Source organism: Gouania willdenowi, chromosome 21, assembly GCF_900634775.1.
Source record: "Gouania willdenowi chromosome 21, fGouWil2.1, whole genome shotgun sequence".
Taxonomy (NCBI): Eukaryota; Metazoa; Chordata; class Actinopteri; order Blenniiformes; family Gobiesocidae; genus Gouania; species Gouania willdenowi.
Window position 1 is genome coordinate 1,729,253 of NC_041064.1, and position 20,323 is coordinate 1,749,575.

The 20,323-nt window shown below is 36.0% G+C and overlaps 1 protein-coding gene across 5 annotated transcripts in view; it reads right to left on the bottom strand.

Moving 5' to 3' along the window:
* The window catches only part of pcbp3 (poly(rC) binding protein 3), a 54,856-nt gene extending 37,485 nt beyond the window's left edge, over positions 1 to 17,371 (bottom strand). For all 5 annotated transcript variants that reach the window (XM_028435811.1, XM_028435810.1, XM_028435807.1 and 2 more), the window contains exon 1: positions 17,124 to 17,371. The gene's annotated coding sequence lies outside the window, so the exon portion shown is untranslated. The remainder of the gene's footprint in view (positions 1 to 17,123) is intronic.
* Between the last annotated feature and the right edge of the window lie 2,952 nt (positions 17,372 to 20,323).

The window sequence follows — 20,323 nt, forward strand, 5'->3', positions numbered from 1 at the left end:
TTTTTAACGTGTTCACATCAAATGCTCAGGGTCGACACGCTGCACTGCACAGGGCTGGAGCTGCTCTGATTAGCATTAGCATTAGCATGTGGCCCTTGGGCTAATTTTAGGTGGCCCCCAAAGTAAATGTACAAAATTACAGAAAAACATGCGAAACAAAAGCAAAAATAATTGAAAAATACAAACAATTATAACATTGCAGGAAAATACAGTAAAACACAAGAGAAAAAATAAATAAAAAATACTCTAAAAACACACCAAACTACTACAAAAATGAACAAAACGACAACAAAAATAAACAAAATAACTCGAAAAATATACTAAATTACAGAAAATGACAACAAAAGTACACAAAAAGACAAGAAAAACAAAAAAACCACAGAAATGGGTTAAAAGTTGAAAATTAGAGAGGGCAAAAAATGACAAAAAAAGTGATAGAAATAGGTTGAAATATGGTATAAGTTTGGTATAGTTGCAGAAAAAGGGTAAAAATATGCAAAAACAGGATCAAATTGTTCGCAGTGTCTCGCAACCCCAAGGTTGAGAACCATGTCCTGGAGGAGCTTTTAGCAGCGTTATTAACAGATATTTAACAATGTACTGTGGAATGATTCTAATATGTTTGAAAAATTCTGTTTTTACCCTAAATACATGCACTCATAAACTCTGAGTGATTTATTTACATTATTTATATTTACATTTAACATTTATTTTTAACTTTTACATTTAGATTTATATTTAACATTTACATTCACATTCAACATTTACATCAGATTCTGATATAACATTTAGATTTATATATCACATTTAGATTTAACTTTTATATTTAGATTGAAGATTTAGATTTTTTTTTTGACACATTCCCAACAGTGATATAGAACATGCTGTTTTACATGAATTTCTGTCTGAAATGAATGAAATGTTGAAATATGTTTGCTATAAAACAGCTGCCTAGTTTTTACATTCAGCCCATAATCATCAACGTGTCTTTTCTCTGCACGTTGAGTTGAACGTAGCGTTCAACGTTCAGAGTCTGAACAGGAACACAAACAAACCCTCAGTGTGTGTCTTTGTGTGCGTTACACACAACAGATGATGTCACTTCCTCTTAAAGTGTGTCTAAAGTGAATTATCCCATGGATCAGGTTTCATCAGAGATGATGATGAGCGTGGAAAATGCACCATGACCACGCCCACCGTTGGCTAAATAACCTCCTACTGTACGTCTTAAAGGTGCTCATGTTCCTCTGTGTTCACACACACACACACACACGATGTGTTCACTTATCGTAGCACATTCAAGGAATTGTTTTATGTAAAAAATGTGAGATAAACCAAGTCTTAAAAGCAGTAGAAGTCAGAGCTGCAGTGGAGGATCAGCTCCAAATACACTAACACACTTTTATTTTCCATGAAATGAATAATAAAGGAGCCAAAGAGGGTTAAGAGCATTCCCGCTCTCTGAATGTGGAGAGGACAGGATGGGGGAGGGTTGATGGGGAATGGGAGCTGACAGTTGTTGGCTGTTAGCGTAGCCGCTGTTAGCATAGCCGGTTAGCTCAGACAGTATCAGCACATCACTGTAAAATCTACATAATAGGATTAAAAGAGTTGACCAGGTTATCTCTGTGAATGTGAATATGTTTTATTGAACTAAAAGAATGCTAACGCTCAGCCCATTTTCTCCTCTTCATCAGTCATTACAGCAGGAGTTCTCAACCTTGGGGTCAGGACCCCATTTTGGGACGTAAGGCACTGGGAGGGGTCACTTTCAGGAAACTAACAATATTTGTTTATCAATTTTGGGGTAAAAATGGGTTAAAAGTGACCAAAAATTGTGAAAAATGTGGTGAAATGGACTTTTTTCTAACTACACCAAACTTGCTATATATTTATTTATTTTCTTTACTTTGTCTGCACATGCTGTCAAAGGTCAACACTACGAGAAGTGTAATAATTTTAAGACAACAATGCATGTTTTCTTATTGCAATTAAATAAATACATTTTTTTTTCTACAACTACACCATATTTTAACCTATTTTCATCACTTTTTCTTGGCATATTTTTGCTCGTTTTAATGTATTTTTGCTACATTTCTCCCATTTCTGACACTTCTACATCACATTTCAATGACTTTTCTACACATTTTTCCACTTTCCAGACATGTTCAGCACTTATAAACCATTTCCACCACTTTTTCACCTATTGTCACATATGTTGACTCATTATTGTCACTTTTAACCTCTTTTCACTATATTTCATGATTATTTTTTGCCAATTTAACCACATTCACCATTTGAATCATAACATAATCTAACCACTAGAGCGGACATGGACTCGTCTGTGAACGGTCACTGTTATCTTACCAACAAACAGGAAAAGATTGATCATCTTTATAATAAGTGCTGACTAGGCACTGGGAGTGAGGCCCAAGGCCAAGACAGGATGACTTGATAATAATGTATCATGTTTTTCTGCAGTCAGTGTCTTCTCCTCATTCTTCTCTCTCTGCTCTGTTTCAGGTGTCGTGAAGCTGATGATGTCACTTCCTGATCTGTGGTTCACGACTCAACTAGTCTGAGACACTCTGATGTTCTATCTCTCTATCCTGTTCTGTTGGTCCTTCTGTCTACTAACCACAACCAGTCCACGCAGATGGCTGCCACCTCTGAACCTGGTTCTAACGGAGATTTTTTCTGTTAAAGGGAGTTGTTTCTTCTCACTGTCACTAAATGTTTGTTCATGTGGATCTTGTTGGGTTTTTCTTTATTATTATGAATTTTATATTTTGATAAGCTTATTGAGATGACTTTGTTGTAATTTACGCTATTACAAATAAAGTTGAATTGAATTGAATTGAATTCATAATTAGTCATGCCCATTATTTGCCAGTTTAAACCAATTGTTGCAATATTGACACTTTGAACCCTTTTTACCACAAAAATCACTCCAAATACACAAAAAGACAAAGAAACACAATAATGACTTCAAAATTCCAAACCCCGCCCCTTTTTTACCACTTTTTCTGTCTGTTTTTTTCCACTCTAATTTGCCTTTTTTTATTTTTAATTTTTAACCAGTTTCAGTGGTTTTTAAAATCCCATTTCACCTCCTTTTCCACAATTTTTGGTCACTGAACCATTTTATTAGTGATTAAAACCAGGATTTCCATCTTTAAGATGATTATAATAATAATAATAAACGTTCCTGGATAACAGTGGATATTATTCAGATGAATAAATAAATGTGGTTATCACAGATTCATAGAACAATGGACCATCATTTTACTGACTTTATGGTGGGGGTCTCTGGAACCTTTATTTTGGGGGTCATGTCCTGAAAAAGGTTTAGAACCACTGGTTTACAGGACGCTGAGCACATGCCAGAACCTTTATTTCTCTTACATCACTTTTTCTTACTTGGCTGCTTCTTTCTTGCTGACTTGGCACTATCTTCTTCTGCAGATGCACAAAATGTGCACGTGAAGAAGAAACAGAAGCAGCTGTGTTGTAGAGCAGAACTTAGCTCAGTGTTGCTCATGGTTCTTCTTTGGGGTGTGGGGGGCGGGGTTAGACTCTAAACGCAAAGGTTCACGTCACCACGAAGGAACGAAGAAGGTGGAAATGAAAACATCCAGTTTTGTGCCTTTACTGCTTTAAATGAACACGTCTCTTTTTAGGTAAATGTATTAGAACATTTAAAAGACATTCAATGTGCCACAGAAAACATTTAACTGTTTCAAAATCAATAGAACTTTAAAATCAGCAGTAAAAACTTTAAATCAACAATAATATGATTAAAAATCTCCCTCTGAGTCATTAGTCACTATAGAATAAGGAACTAGCTTTTAACTTGGATTTAAAAATGCACAAATATGTGGTTTTATTGTGAAACTAATCAACAGTAAAAGCCAGATTTACTGAATCAGACCAAAGGAACGCAGCTGCTCTGCTGACTCAGCATTTCTGAAATGAATGGATAAAAATTATCGATATTGTTCAACACAAAATGTTCGATTATTATTATTTAGTTATTTATTCATTTTAATGGTGGGATCTGAATAATACAGTCTATCTGATTAATTTCAGACTTTGTAACTCATTAATCTAAATTAATGACAATATTTGGTTTCCAATTAATAATTAATTCAGACAAGGTTCTTCAGGAAATGTTTATCTCAGATTGTGACTTTCAATATTATTTTAGTTTTTTTTAATATTATACAAATATTGAATAATTGGAATGGTGTAAATATAAACATCTAAATATTTACAATTATAACCCTCTGACAGTAGATCACGAGGATTTGTTTGTTGTCGCTGAAATAGGTCAGTGACGTTTATCAACATAAAACCACGTTTTTATAGCCATAATCATCACAATTTGGTCCTTTTTGAGAATAGCCTCTAGCTTACTGTGTGTGTGTGTGTGTGTGTGTGTGTGTGTGTGTGTGTGTGTGTGTGTGTGTGTGTGTGTGTGTGTGTGTGTGTGTGTGTGTGTGTGTGTGTGTGTGTGTGTGTGTGTGTGTGAGCCATGGCCTCCAGCTGGGACCAGTCTGTTGTTCAGGTGTCTCTACAGTAGCAGCTACAGTAGCTCTCTGTGAGCGCTCTGTTCTAAAGCCTCAGCACTTATCATATCATAACATATATCATATCATATTATTGATCAGTGGCTCTCACTAATCATTCCTATAAACAAGGAAACTAAATATTTTGTCCAGTAAAAACTGCACCTACGAACACATAAAATAATGAGTCTGAAACTGTACCTGGATTTAAATAAATAAATATGATGATGACGATCGTCCTGGATGATAAAACCTCCATAGATGTTCAGAGATGGATTAGAAAACCAATGAGAAACATAGAATGTAAGAAGTTAAGGAAACATCTCATCATCTGGTCTAGACCTCATCACCTCCCGTCTCCATGACAACAGACAGAATAAAGATCAGTCAGCATAACACCATGGGATGGAAACTTTGTATATTTAATGATTATTGAATGTTCTGTAAGTCTTAAGGTTCTTTTTTTCTCATTGTTTCAATGTTTGACAGATTTAAAGTATTTGTTATAAAGAGAGAAATGTATTTTTAAACCTTATTGACAATAACTTATTTATCTATTATATTTTATGTTACAAGATTGATTCAAGAAAATGTCCAGTACTTTCTGAGGTTGCCCCGTGTCCTCTTTTTTTGTAATATGGTCTCCATGGCTACAGTAACTAGTTGTTGATCATCACATTCAAGTGATTCCCAGGAGGAAAAAGCAACCCACAATGTGTATGACTGTAGATGAACTGAATATAAACTGGGCCTAGTCTTAAAGTTCTCTATACTCCTAAACTCCATCGAGTTCTTCCAGGAAGTAGCGTATCTCATTGACGGGATGATCCTTCAGTTCCTCCAATTAACCTCCAGTTAAATTTCACCACAGATTAAAAATAAAATATAATTTAATCTTCTCTATAAACCAGGGCTAAATGTGGACCAGTTTAATTTTAAGTCGGCCACAGATTATATTTGGTAAAAGCAGCACTTTAATCATTTATGTTCCCTAGTTTACACTTCCACATATAATAGTGTTTAAAGTATGTGACACACCCACAATATCTAAGCAATAACTGATAGATTTTAGTCTCTGTAAGATCTTAAATTTAATTGATTTCATGATCATTTTTAATTTAGTTTAGGGAAATCTTAAGGAACCATTTTATGAAAATCGTAGGATTTTTAGAGAAATTGAGAGTTTTTACAACAATTTGAGATGAAAAATCATGTGATGTAGGTATGGGAAAAATGTGCACTGTCATTGAATTTATGTATTTGGAGTCTGTGAGAATCAGTTGGTGATTTAGACAATGATGAGTCATGTTGTCGTTGTCCTTGAGTTTGACACGTGTTCTAATCTCAATCTAAAGTTGTTTAATTATGAAAAATCACGTTCTGATGGTGTTGTTACAGTGATATACATCCTTTAGCGTCATTCAGAGGGTCAACGTGTAAAAAGTTCTGTTTCCTCCGTCTCTTGTTATTCCATATGTTGTATAGAATCAGCTCCAAACGGATTTTTATCACGTTGTGACATCACATCACGGAAACTCCTCCTCCTGACAATCCTGGCTCCACCTACCTTATAAGAATGTGAGCTCCTCCCTCTCAAATGATCTCACAGCTAAAACAAACACTGTGCTTTAATATAGAATATATATGATACTTTATTGTCATATATGTAAAGTTACATACACTAAACGTGTTCTCTGCATTTAACCCCTCCCTGAGGAGCAGTGGGCAGCCACGGTGTAGCACCCATGGAGCAGTTCCATTTTTAGTACCCGTTATGCCGCCTTGTTTCACCTTTGACTTGATCTGACGTGTTTGTGACACAATGTGATGCAGCGGTTAGACAAAACAAATGATTATCATCTTAAATGCACTATTTATGTAGTTAATAGAGATGAGGAGGGGAAGAAAGTGACTTAGCAGTGTAACACTCCACTGATTGACTCCGCTGCTGCTGTGATAAACACACACCCTGAAGCAGTGTTTTTGTCTGACTCACAATCACAATAGTCTCTTAAATATCCATGTGTTTCACTGTAATGTGCAATTTTTTGGCTGAAATTGATAACAGTCTGTGGATAGCAAAGAAAATCACTATAGTGATCAGCTGTGGTGTGAAGCCAGCATCTAGACACGCCCAGTCATGAATATACATGAAGGCCCAAAACTGCCTGTTTTTAGAAGCGTCATTAAAGTGACTTTTCAGAGGCTAAAACTCTAAAAAGGCGAGTTTGGGAAAATAAACCTTAAACACTGTTGTTGAGGTTCTTAGAACAAATGGAGATGATGAAAAATACTGAACCTTTGCTATAGATATCAGTTATTAACACTAATGAAGAGTTACTTTTGCGCACAGTTCCACACTAGTTTTCCTAATTCTAGTTCTTTCTGAGCTCCTTCCAGGCTGTAATCGTGTGAAATATTGAGTGACGGAGCATTAAAGCTGACTGTGACTCTGCCATGGCCATAAGGGATGGTAGAGCAGAGCACCGTAGAGCTGTAGATGATAGTGGACCTACAGTGGGTGGATTAGGTCTAAATAAAGCCATGGTAGAGTCACTGATCTCCTCCTCTTCCTAGACAACAGGTTCTCCTTCTGCCACTGGCTCTCAGAGACACAATGGAAGGTTTGAGAGAGAGAGAGAGAGCTGTGGCTTAGTTTAAGAGGCTTGAATAATCAGTGTGTTGAGCTGTCAGGGTGTGCGCTCACACCTAGCGCGCTCGCTAACTCCTGGCTGCGTTTTAATCAGAGAAGAGCTTTACAATATCACAACTGCTACTGTAAGCTGCACGCACGTCACCAGCCTTTTTATTTCACGCACGTCACTTTGACAGCATTCACTGACCCACCGTGCAAGTCTCTGTGCACGTCTCTGTGCACGTCTCTGTGCACGTCTCTGTGCACGTCTCTTTACATACTTTAGGAACGACTGTCGACTCTTCTAACAACCGACCACAGCGTTTTAAACAGATTAAAGTGCGTCAGCGGCTTCTGAGTGTGCAGTGTTTTCTTCTGGTTCTACCAGGGCTTTAAACCACAGGTTGAACACAGACATGAACGTTGAAGAACAGTCATGTGGAGACAGGACCATCTATAAGGGGGAATAAAGGGGAGAGATTTTTGGGGTCCATCCATAAAGTCAGTAAAATGATGGTCTATTGTTCTATGAATCTGTGATAACCACATTTATTTATTCATCTGAATAATATCCACTGTTATCCAGGAATGTTTATTATTATTATTATTATAGTCATCTTAAAGATGGAAATCCTGGTTTTAATCACTAATAAAATGGTTCAAAGTGACCAAAAAAGGTGATGAAATGGGATTTTAAAAACCACAGAAAATGGTTAAAAGTTGTAAATTAGAGTGAATAAAAACAGACAGAAAAAGTGTTAAAAGGGTTCTAAGTGTCAATATTGGAACAAATAGTTTAAACTAGCAAATAATGGGAATGAGAAATTGTGAATGTGGTTAAATTGGCAAAAATAAAAAGCATGAAATATGATGAAAAGAGGTTAAAAGTGATATTAATGGGTCAACATATGTGATTGGATGGAAAAGTGTTTTAAGTGCTGAAAATGTCCTGAAAGTGGAAAGAATGTGAAGAAAAGGCATTGAACAGTGAGTCAGAAATAGGAGTAATGTAAGAAAAAGTGATGAAAATATGTTAAAATATGGTGAGTTTGGTGTTGTGGCAGAAAAATTATAAAAATAAGCAAAAATGGGCTGAAATTCTAATAAATAAATAAATAAATAAAATTTAAATTTAAATTTAGACAAAATTATTAGTTTCTTCCAGGCATCTGGTGACCCTCTCTCAGTGTTTCACGACCCCAAGGTTGAGAACCCCTGATCTAATGGACTGCATGTGGCCCAGGTGGAAGGTCAGGTGTGGAGTTTGCATGTTCTCCCTGTGGTGTGTGACACCATGATCATGTGACTTTTTAAAATTAATACAACATATTTTAATCTGATGTAGATTATTGACAAACATTAGCCACACACACACGCACACACGCACACACACACACACACACACACACGCACACACACACACACGCACACACACACACACACACACACACACACACACACACACACACACACACACACACACACACACACACACACACACACACACACACACACAGAGGTCAAACCTTTGCGGGGGACCAATAATGAGACGATAATAAAGACCAAAGTGGAAACTGTCTCTGCATCCAGTGGAAACTCTGTCAGTGGGAGGTGACTGAGAGGATTTATAAACAGGAATCCATGCAGACGCCTAAATAATTAATGGTCCTACTTACCGACATTATGAAGATACGACAGCCTTTATTTATTTACACTCAGGGGCTATAATACACCCAATAATATATCCATTTTTATTTAACAATTCATCAAATTATCATATATAAGTGAAATCAAATGTTTTGCAGTTTAAATATTTTTTTATTTGAATTACGTGGCACAAAAGTCATTTGTTACTTTAAATAAATACATAAATAAATAAATCCTGTACAGGATAAACAGGTACAGATGACAAGATAAATAAGTAAGGGAAAAAAAGAAAGAAGAAGAAATAAAATAATTAAAAAAAATTAAAATAGATAAGTAGGGGGTAAAGAAAAATAAATAATAAATACTAATAAATTAAAATATATATATTAAACTTAAAAAGTAAGTGAGACATTTTTCAGTTGTAGTAATGTATGTTTGTATTATTATTAACTGTCCATCTAACCAATAATAAATCAGAAATCCTCTGGAGCTCTTTTTATTGCACAAAATCAATAAACATACAATAATCTATCAAAATAATTTGCCATGATTTTTTAAGACGTTTTACCTAAATTGATAAATTATTAGTTCTTTAAATAAATGAAATAAATAAACGTATATAACACGTCTGCAACCCTGTACAGGATAAACACAGCAGGTTTCATAAGATAAAAAAAGAAGGAAAAGAAAGAAATTTAATCAAAAGAAAATAAATTAATATGAATAATAAATACATAAATCTGAAAACAATAATTATACTCAACCAGCAGATTTAATGTGACATTTAGCTGTTGTAATGGTTTTTTATTATTATTATTATTATTATTATTATTATTATTATTATTATTATTATTATTATTATAACTGTTAGGGGGCGTGTCCAACTAAAAATAATCCATTAACAAACACAGCTTCCTATTTTGAATAACATTGCTATTATTTAACGTTACAGAGGATGATTAATTATGATTCTGTGCCTCGAAGCACCAACGCTTTATTTTTAAATAAGCAATTAAAGTGGCAAACCTACGTTTTGTGTTGTTTTGAATGTCTCTGATATAATATATATATATATATATAAAGATATATATTAAAGATATTAAGTTAAAGATAATTCATATTATTTTGAGCTTTAAGTCTCTTTCCTTTGTTTTGTTCAATGACGGATTGAAAGTATATTGTTAGCATCATCACAGCTCTGCTAGCTCCAACCAATGATGTTTTGCTGTAGTCTGTAGCCCCCCCAGGACCCCCTCCTGTAGTGAAGCTCATGAAGCAGAGCTGAGGACTTACAGCTCAGCCTCTCCACTCGTCTCTCTCTCTCTGTCGGATCTTGGAAACGTGGCTGTGTTTAAATTACATCAGTCGTAGGGAGGGACCCTCAGGCCTCGCCAACTCATAACTCTCCACCTCAGCTTCCACTAATAAAAAGTGCAATGTTCAGTCTGCTCCTCTGGCAGAGCCTCCAGCATCCTGCATTGATTTAGGGACGCACGATAGATTGTGTTTTTTTTTACTTTACAGCACGACTCAGCGACGGAAGTGGTTTCCAATAAAGTGAGAGTGGATGGAACGAGTCACGAGGGTTTAGTGAGTCAGGCAGTTTGTTCCGTCAGCGTCAGGTCAGAGGTCAGAGAGTTTCCCACACAACTCGACACTCAACGCTGAATCCAGTCTGAGGCGTCTGTACGTCAACATTTAAAGCAAGGATGGGCAACTCTATCACAGCGGGCGGGGCCAATTACACATGTAATTGTATCTGATCTGAGGGTCACATGATCAGTATTTATATTAGCATTTAGAATAATGACCAATCAGCTCTGATTGGTCGATTGTTGTTGATTTTTGTATTTTTCAGTCATTTTGTGAACAGTTTGTGTGTCTTTAGAGCTATTCTATAATGTGTTATTGTTTTGTTTGTTTATGACACTGGTTGCTGTGTCTTTGTTTTATGAGTCGTTTTTGTGTACTTTGTGTATTATGATGGGCTTCATATTCCTTCCAACTTCTTGAATTACATTTTTTGGAGATTTGTTTTGGGGGCCGCAAACAATTTGACTGAGGGCCTTGTTTGGCCCCCGGGCCACCAGTGGCCCATGTTTGATTAATAGGAATCCAACAAATATGTCCTAAAATCTTCTAAATGTCCTTATTAGTAGATCTGTGTTTAGCAAAACACATTATTATTATTATTATCACCATATTTGTTTAATTGTCTTTTAAAAATGGGACTACTACGATTTTAGAGCCTGTGTTCCTCCATCTTGAAATCATGTGATTGATGATGTCACACGGCCCCACTGCCTGTAAACATCCATTGTTTTCTATTGGAGTAAGATTTTTATCAGCTTTTTCAGTTTTAATAACAACTTGTGCTGCTTTTGGTTGATCTAAAAAAAACTGAAAAATCTAAAGAGAATAAAAACAGTTTTGACCCAAAAAAAAAATCTGACCACGGTTCCAACTCTGAGGTTTGATAGTAGACAATGAAGCAGAGAAGAAGAGCTCTCCTAAGGGACCTTTACTCTCCCTTAAACAGTGCGCTGACACGCTCTGGTGGCTGGAGTTAGAGAATCAAAGAAACACTCCAAAATGTTCTTCTATCTTCAGGGTGTGTGTGTGTCTTTAACAGTCAGTGATTACTAACATTAGTAACATTTATATACTATATATATTTCAGTCTTCTTAGTTAGCTTTTAGCAGTGTTGACACTTTGAACCTTTTTACCAACAGTTCCTCTACTTCTTCATTTTATAAAGTACTTAAATACCAGGTTATCTTTATATTATATCAGTTCATATTAAAGACTCACACTCTGTAATTACATAAGTTTCCGTGTTAAAATAAAATATTTTATTTTTCCAAACAAAGACATGATTATAATCTAAACATCTCTTCTTTTCCCTATTGATCTATTATTGCTGGGATGATCTATAATTCAGTACTTGGTTACCAATTGGATATTTGTTGTGATTGTAATTCATTGTAATTTTACAAGTATTTTGTCTCAATAGTAACAGTTATTGTGATTTTAATTTCCTTATTTTTTTAATCACAAATATGTCTGATGGTTCCAAAAAAACAATGCAAGTCATTTATTTTCCCTGCACTATATACATGTTAACCTATGAGCAGCACATATACACACCTGGTAATAAATACATAGATAAAAAGTTATTTATTATTGTCAGCAAATGAACAATATGTGATTGAATCTATATTGATTCTACACAGACTAGATCTTTCAGTAAATAATAAAATCAACTATTCTGCGCTGCTTTTATTCTGTTCAGTGTCCAAACGTGCTGGTTCTGACCATCTGATGCTCCGCCCACTCCTCTCCTGGTTCTCTCTGTGCCCTGATCCGGGCCAGCAGGAGATCCGGGTTGGCTCCAAAGGGCCGAGGCACAAAGCACCAGCTGCTCCTTTATAGAGCAGTGATCACAGGTGGCCAATCAGAGGAGGGAAAGGTTATAGTCTAACGTGTTGGCTCCGCCCACCACCACAGTATCTGGAAACAACAACCAAAGCCAGTCCGCTCACATTTCACACGCTGCCCTTTCATTGCTTCGTCTGATCAGCTCCTAAACCTCCGCTCAGGCCTTGTGGTCCTGACTGACAGCTGTGGCATTACGTGATGACGGAGTGGAAAAACGATGTGGCACCAGAGAACCACGGCTGACACATCAGCACCAGATCAGAGAGATCACATGGTCTCACATACCTGTGACTCACAGCACACTGATACACACTGATACACACACACACACACACACACACACACACACACACACACACACACACACACACACACACACACACACACACACACACACACACACACACACACACACACACAATTATCTCTCACACATCATTTAGCTTAATAATAATAATAATAATATTATTAATAATAATAATAATAATATTAATAATAATAATAATATCACTGCTGCATTTGCTGATCTTTGACTTTAAGTTTTTATCAGTGGATGCAGAAAAGATTCACGTGAAAAAAGTAAATTTTAAATCAGAGAAATTTCTTTTCTCTCTTTTTTTCCCTTTTTCTGCACATGATGTCAAAGGTCAACACTAGTTGTGTAATCATTTTATAGACAATGCATGTTTTGTTATTGCAATAAAATAAATGAATTTATTTTATTGCATAATTGTGACCATCACCAGCCCTCCCTAAGGACGGGTAAGAAACACTTTATTATAGGGAGAACATAAAAAGGGAGAGCAGTGTCACACCTGGGTGAGGGGGAAGGGAACAGGGAAGAGGGAGTCAGGGTTGTAAATGGAAAGGGTGGGGAAGAGGTGACTGCTTTAAAATGAGAGTGAGGTGTGTTGTTATAGTTGTGCATATTGTGCTTATTGTGTTGTGTAATCTACCAGTCTGGTGACCAGTGTGAAGCTTAGCTATAATGATGGTGTCTGTGGACAGAGGGGAGGAGTGAGTGTTAATACCTAAAACAGGTATTTAGGATCAACGTGTCTAAAGTTAAGCCCAGTATGAGTTTATCCCACAGACCAAGGCCAGTGCATCCATGACCATTGTTTGTGCAAGAACCGCTTCTGCGAACCCAGGCGCCGCCCCGGGCCTGGAGATGCAGCCAGGCCGGCAGAAAGGCCCCAGCAACACCCACCCCCAAAGGTCCACCATTGATGAATCTCTTCACTTTATGATCCAAACACTTTGATTTCATTCACTCTTAATAAAGTGACGATGGATGTGATGCAGTGAGAGTGAGGAATCCGTCCCTCGCCTCATAAACACTTCCTGTTGTGACATTTTCACGGCCCTAAAAGCATCATCAATATGCAACGTGCACGTGACGTTAGAAGCATGAGGGGCGGGGCTAATGAAGCTGCGCCTGTCACTACGTGCACACGTGGACGTTTTGGTTTGATTAGAAAACGATGAGCACAGAACTGAAGGTCAACCTGTCTGTTTATGTTAGAAACGTTATAAACACTGATAGCAGACATGATGTTGTCTTTATCACAGAAACAAAATGGACATTTACCTTCATCTCAATGTTTAACACACACACACACACACGCATACACGCACACACACACACACACACACACACACACACACACACACACACACACACACACACACACACACACACACACACACACAGACACACACACACACACACACACGCACACACACACACACACACACCAAACAACATCAAAAATATGAAAATGACTCAAAATACACAAAACTAAATATTTATACAAAAATACACAAAATGACAAAATGAAATATAAAAGTGAATAAACAAACATTTATCATGTCCATGTTTATTTTACACCCACAAATAAACCCCTTTATAACAGTATGTACACCTCTATGTACATCTAACCTTCTAACACATACTCTACTTAAGCTCCTCCCACTATATGAATACATATTTCTAACAGGCACTGTACTAGTGATGTTAAAAAACACACACAACTGCAAAAGACTCAAAATGAAAACCTCACACACACACAAAATGTAAAAAACAACAAAATACAAAAACTGTTTAAAAAAACCCCACAAAAGTATACACACAAAATTATGTACAAAAACAAAAGCACAAGAAATATATCAAATATCACTAAAAAACACACACACAAAATGACGGCAAAATACTCAAAATGACCAAAAAGTACACAAAATGGCCCCAAAACAACAAACAAAATATGCAAAATGTAAAGAGCAAAGCAATACAAAAACTAAAAAAAAAAAAAAAGCAAAATGCTCCAAATGAAACACACACAGCAAACCTTTGCTTTCTAGCTGCAGATTATTAATATACAAAATTATTTCCTGATATGAAAATGACAATATTTTCATCTAAATTATTGACTGGATTTTGAAAAATTGTAACCCTTCCATAGACCGTAGGCCATGGAAGATTCCAATACATTTGGAAGAGGATCTGGATCAATATATTGATTCTGGATCAGTGTGAAAAATCTCTTTCTCTCATTATTGTTCATAATTATCCGATCTTTATGAAATTTGACTGAGTTATGTTGGGTTGGTTCAGTTTCACACATTTCTCCACCATAATATCTAATGTTAGCTTTAGCAACTTTAGCATACAGCTAAACATCAAATCTCACACAAAATCTTAGGTGATCTCACTTCAGTTCATTTCTATTGTGTACAAATATTAAAATATTGAATTTATTTATACGTATTAAGCATGTCTAATACGATGTCAGGAAATTTAATAAATAACATCTAATTAGAGAAAAACGAGAAAATGGAAACGACAGAAATGTGTGAACTGAAATGGAAAGAGTGACTTTTATTTTTATTTATTAATTCAAATTATTTAAATTATTAGTTAAATAGGGAACAACAACGTTTGTTCCAATTACACCAGATTTTGTCACATTTTGCCTGTTGATTTCACCCTGCTTGATTATAAAAACCTTAAAATATGATAAAGACAATAATAACAATAAACTCTTTTATTAGTTCTAATAAATAAATTGTCGTCACCCTTTTTTCTGCCGTGGCTGACGTCGTTTCTCATGAATGATAGAGAGAGCCTTTAAAATCTCTGAGCTGGCATTATTGATGTCTAACACACACACACACACACACACACACACACACACACACACACACACACACACACACACACACACACACACACACACACACACACACACACACACACACACACACTGCTGAAGTGTAGGATGTGTGTGTGTGTGTGTGTGTGTGTGAAACTAAGCACTTTTCCTCCTGAATGTTTTACAGTCGTTGCTAATGTTGATGTCTCCTACTCCTACAGAGAGAGATTACTGGACTCAATCAGGCGAGTCGTCACAATGTGAAGTCATTACACTTTGTGCAGTGTCATGTTCTGTAGGGTCCCAGAAATACATTCTCCAACTTTGCACAAATCAATTAGGAACGTTTGTCCCTGACCACGAGAGCAGCGTGACATCATCGTTGTTGTTGTTGTTGTTGTTGTTAATGTTTTCAGTGTGAGCTCGGAGCTGGACTTGGATCAGATAAACTGTGTTTTTTTACGACAGCGAGAAGAGTAGAGAATAAATAAATGAAACATAAATAAAACGGGGATGTATTATTATTATTATTATTATTATTATTATTATTAATAATAATAATAATAATAATAATAATAATAATAATAATAATAATAATAATAATAATAATAATGATAAAATAAAACTATAATGAAAACCAAAACAACAGCATACAAACACATTATTTACACCAGGGGTTCTCAACCTTCAACAACCAAGAATATTTTCTGAACCAGTTTAAACTAATTGTTCTGACGTTTTTAAATTCCTTTACCCACAATTTGCAACTTTAACCATAATTTGTTCATTTAAAAAGTAGGAACAATTAATTAAACATGCAAATAATGAGCATGACAAACTGTGAATGTGATTAAAATGGCAAAACAATAATAAGTCAACATATGTGACATTAGGTGGAAAAGTGGTGAAAGGGTTTATAAGTTCTGAACATGTGAAGAAAGGCAAATATGACGTAGAAGTGTCAGAAACGGGAGAAATGTAGCAAAAATATGGAGAGTTTGGTGGAGTTGTAGAAAAATGGTAAAAATTCCATTTCACCTCCTTTTCCACCATTTTTATTCATTTTGAACCATTTTATTAGTGATTAAAACCAGGATTTCCATCTTTAAGATGACTATAATAATAATAATAAATGTTCCTGGATAACAGTGGATATTATTCAGATAAATAAATAAATGTGGTTATCACAGATTCATAGAACAATAGACCATCATTTTACTGACTTTATGGATGGACCCCAAAAATCTCTCCTTTATTCCCCCTTATAGATGGTCCTGTCTCCACATGACTGTTCTTCAATGTCTGTGTTCAACCACCTTCAGCTACAGTGGGGGTCCCTCGCTCTCTGGGACTGAAATGGTTTGAGAAACACACACGATTAAACGTAAAAATAATAAAATAATATTTAGTGTAATAGAAAATAATAATAAATTAAATATAATAGAAGAAGCTTTATTTTTAAAGGCTGCGGGGCAGAAGAACCCTCAGAGATGTGCAGAGATGAGTACGATAGTCACGCACAGGAAGTAGATTTGAAAGCAGAGGAAACACAGTGACCTCACTGATAGAAATCTGAACCTTCAGTGACAGGAAGTGGAAAAGCTGCAGGGGAAACTTCCAAAGATGCAGGAAAAGCAGTAGTAGTAGTTGTACTTTTAGTGGTAGTTTAGTAGTTGTCTTACCTTGGGTTAGTGAGGAGTGAAGGAGTGAGGAGAGTCAAAGGGTCCTGGGGCGGATGGAGGGGTCCTGGTCCTGGTCCTGGTCCTGGTCCTGGTCCTGGTCCTGGTCCAGCAGAGGGAGGAAGGATGGAGTGACAGGGAGCGGGGAGACGGGGAGAAGAAGAAATGCCGCTGTTCTCTTCTCTCCCTCCTTTATCTCTCTCTTATTACCCACGATGCTCCACTGCTCGCTCACACCACACACACTGGGAACTGAGAGTCTCTAAAAGACACAGGAGCAGGATTTACAGTGACAGGGAGGAGGAGGAGGAGGAATGTAGCACCCCCTCCCACTCTCATCAAAGCAGCCAATGGGAGGGCAGCAGTCGGCCAATCACAGCAGGAGCAGCTTGTGCTTTAGCTCTGATGTAGTTGGAATAATTACAATATGGAAGGAGTGTCATGGTCAACCACAGCCCACTGTCATCCCTCAGCACTTTAACCATGGCAACCAACAACAACAACAACAACAATGTGTGACGTGTCATCATCACCATACTTCACTTCTACAGGTTCTTATTTCATCCTTTGATCAATCGATGGCTCCACTAATCAATAGTGATCTGTCAGATGGAGGAATGAACAGCCAATCACCATAAATTATTATTATTATTATTATTATTAATCATTTAAGCCCACTTTTGCTTATTTTTTTACCCTTTTTATCCAACTTCACCAAACTTTCATTATTTTAACCTATTTTCATCACTTTTTCTTTCCATGTTTTTGCAACATTTCTCCCATTTCTGACACTTTCTACATCACATTTTAATGTCTTTTCTGCAATTTTTTCCACTTTTCAGACATGTTCAGCACTTATAAACCCTTTCCACCACTTTTCCACTAGGGGTGGGAACCTCTGGGTACCTCGCGATACGATACGATACAAAGCTCACGATGACGATTATCTCACGATATGACAATACTGTGATTATGGATATATTTGTCAGAAATCAATCTACGATAATCTATGACATAACAAGAATTAAAAAAAAGATTAAGATATAAAATATAATTTTTATTTATATCTCTGAAAGATAATAAACTGAATAAGTGTCTTATGAACAGTGATACTATTTTAGTGCAACATGTCTGTAAATAAGTGTCAACATACCAATGTAAAGGAATAAGTATTTCCAATAGTGATTTATGTAAACAATAAATAGGGTCTTTCTCACCAGTGACATCATTATAGTGAAATATTACAGTAAACAATATATTGTTCCTTCAACAAACAGTGACAATATTTATGTGATGACGTAGCTGCACATTTTAGTGAAAAAGCTGAAAAGGTTTTGAAAAAAAATAAAACTGATACTTAGCACGAACATATTGATAATCGATCGTGTGAAAAAATATCGCGATATATTGCCGTATCGAGATATCGTCACACTGCTAATTTCCACCTAATGTCACATATGTTGACCCATTATTGTCACTTTTAACCTTTTTTCACCAGATTTCATGATTGTTTTTCCCCCAATTAAACCATGTTCACGTTGTGTCATGACCATTATTTAAATAAGTTTTCCTCCTTTGTCGTTGTGTCCTTGGGCAAGGCACTTTACCCACATTGCCTCATATGAATGGGTATGAGTTGTGCATGAATGTAGACGCGAAATGGCTACAGCGTAGCTTACCACCACCAATATGTTTGGTGTGAATGAATAATGGATTCTATAGCGCGCTTTGAGTCTCCTTGAAAATAGTGCTATTTCAATCTAATCGTTATTATTATTTTTACTTTACATTACACCCCCCCCTCATAATAGTATTGATACAAAAATATAGATTTAAACAGTGTTGCCACAGTTACAATGACAAAGTAATCTGATTACTGATTAATCCTTTTAAAAGTAACTTAGTCACTTTACTGATTCTAAAAAGTATAAAAATTAATCAAACTACAACAAAAATGACTCTGAAAATAAAGACACAATATTAATACACAAAATGAAAGAAATACAAACAATGACTCAAAAAAAAACACAAAACGAGAGAAAAATCTACAAAATAAAGACAAATTCTTAATTATTCTAAATTCTGAATCATTAAATGTGCTTACAATTAATAAAGACGTTAAAGTCATGTCGTACAAAGGAAGCGTTCCTTTAGTGTTCAGTAGAAGAAGAAATGGGTTTTTAGAAAGCACTGTGTGTGTGTGTGTGTGTGTGTGTGTGTGTGTGTGTGTGTGTGTGTGTGTGTGTGTGTGTGTGTGTGTGTGTGTGTGTGTGTGTGTGTGTGTGTGTGTGTGTGTGTGTGTGTGTGTGTGTGTGTGTGAGAGCCGTGCAGGAAAAGACATCAAATATTCATCAGAGATGGAGGGAGACGTCACATTGAATCTGTTTCCCTCTGAGCTGACGACCCTGTGTAGTGAGACGTGTTAATATGACTTTAGAGAAGGTTTCATCAGCACCAACGTGTAAAAACGTCAAGAAAAAGAGAACAGAACACAAGTATTTACAATAAAACACAAATAGAGTAAGTGTGAGGTTTGGCCACGCCTCCTTTACCTGCAGAGAAAAGGTCAGTTCATGTCAAATATTCAATGGGCTTTAATTTCTACATAGAATAGAATGTTTTTATTGTCATTTTACACAATGTACAACATTAAGAGACAAATATATATATGTATATATATCTGTGTGTGTGTGTGTGTGTGTGTGTGTGTGTGTATAATTAGAGGAGGAGCCATTTAGAAGATAAATAAACAAATAAATAAACAGTGAGGATAAATATATTGCACATTGTCTATGATCAGATAAAGAGTTTAGGCTTCAGAAAACAATAGATCAATTATTATTTGCTGTAAAACTTGAAATGTAAAATGTTGAAATGAATGCTTTAAAGTCTGTTTTTGATGTCGTTGTTGGGAAAGTGATGAAGGATTATTTCTGTGTGAAATACAGCTTAGATATAAAGATGAATCGTGGCATCATCATGTTTAACTGTTTGCTAATCTCTGTGTTTCAACATAAAATCTCCTCATTAAATATTGAAAGGTTTTACATTACACGCAGGCTTAAGAACATGTGACTAGTATAGATCTGTGTCTCACATTCTTTCATTTCTCACTCTGAACTCATCTGTCCTGCTTGTTTTTTGAAAGACAGCGAGAACCAGAAGTGGTTTCTGCCATGGCAGTTTTGGGGCGTATTGGGACA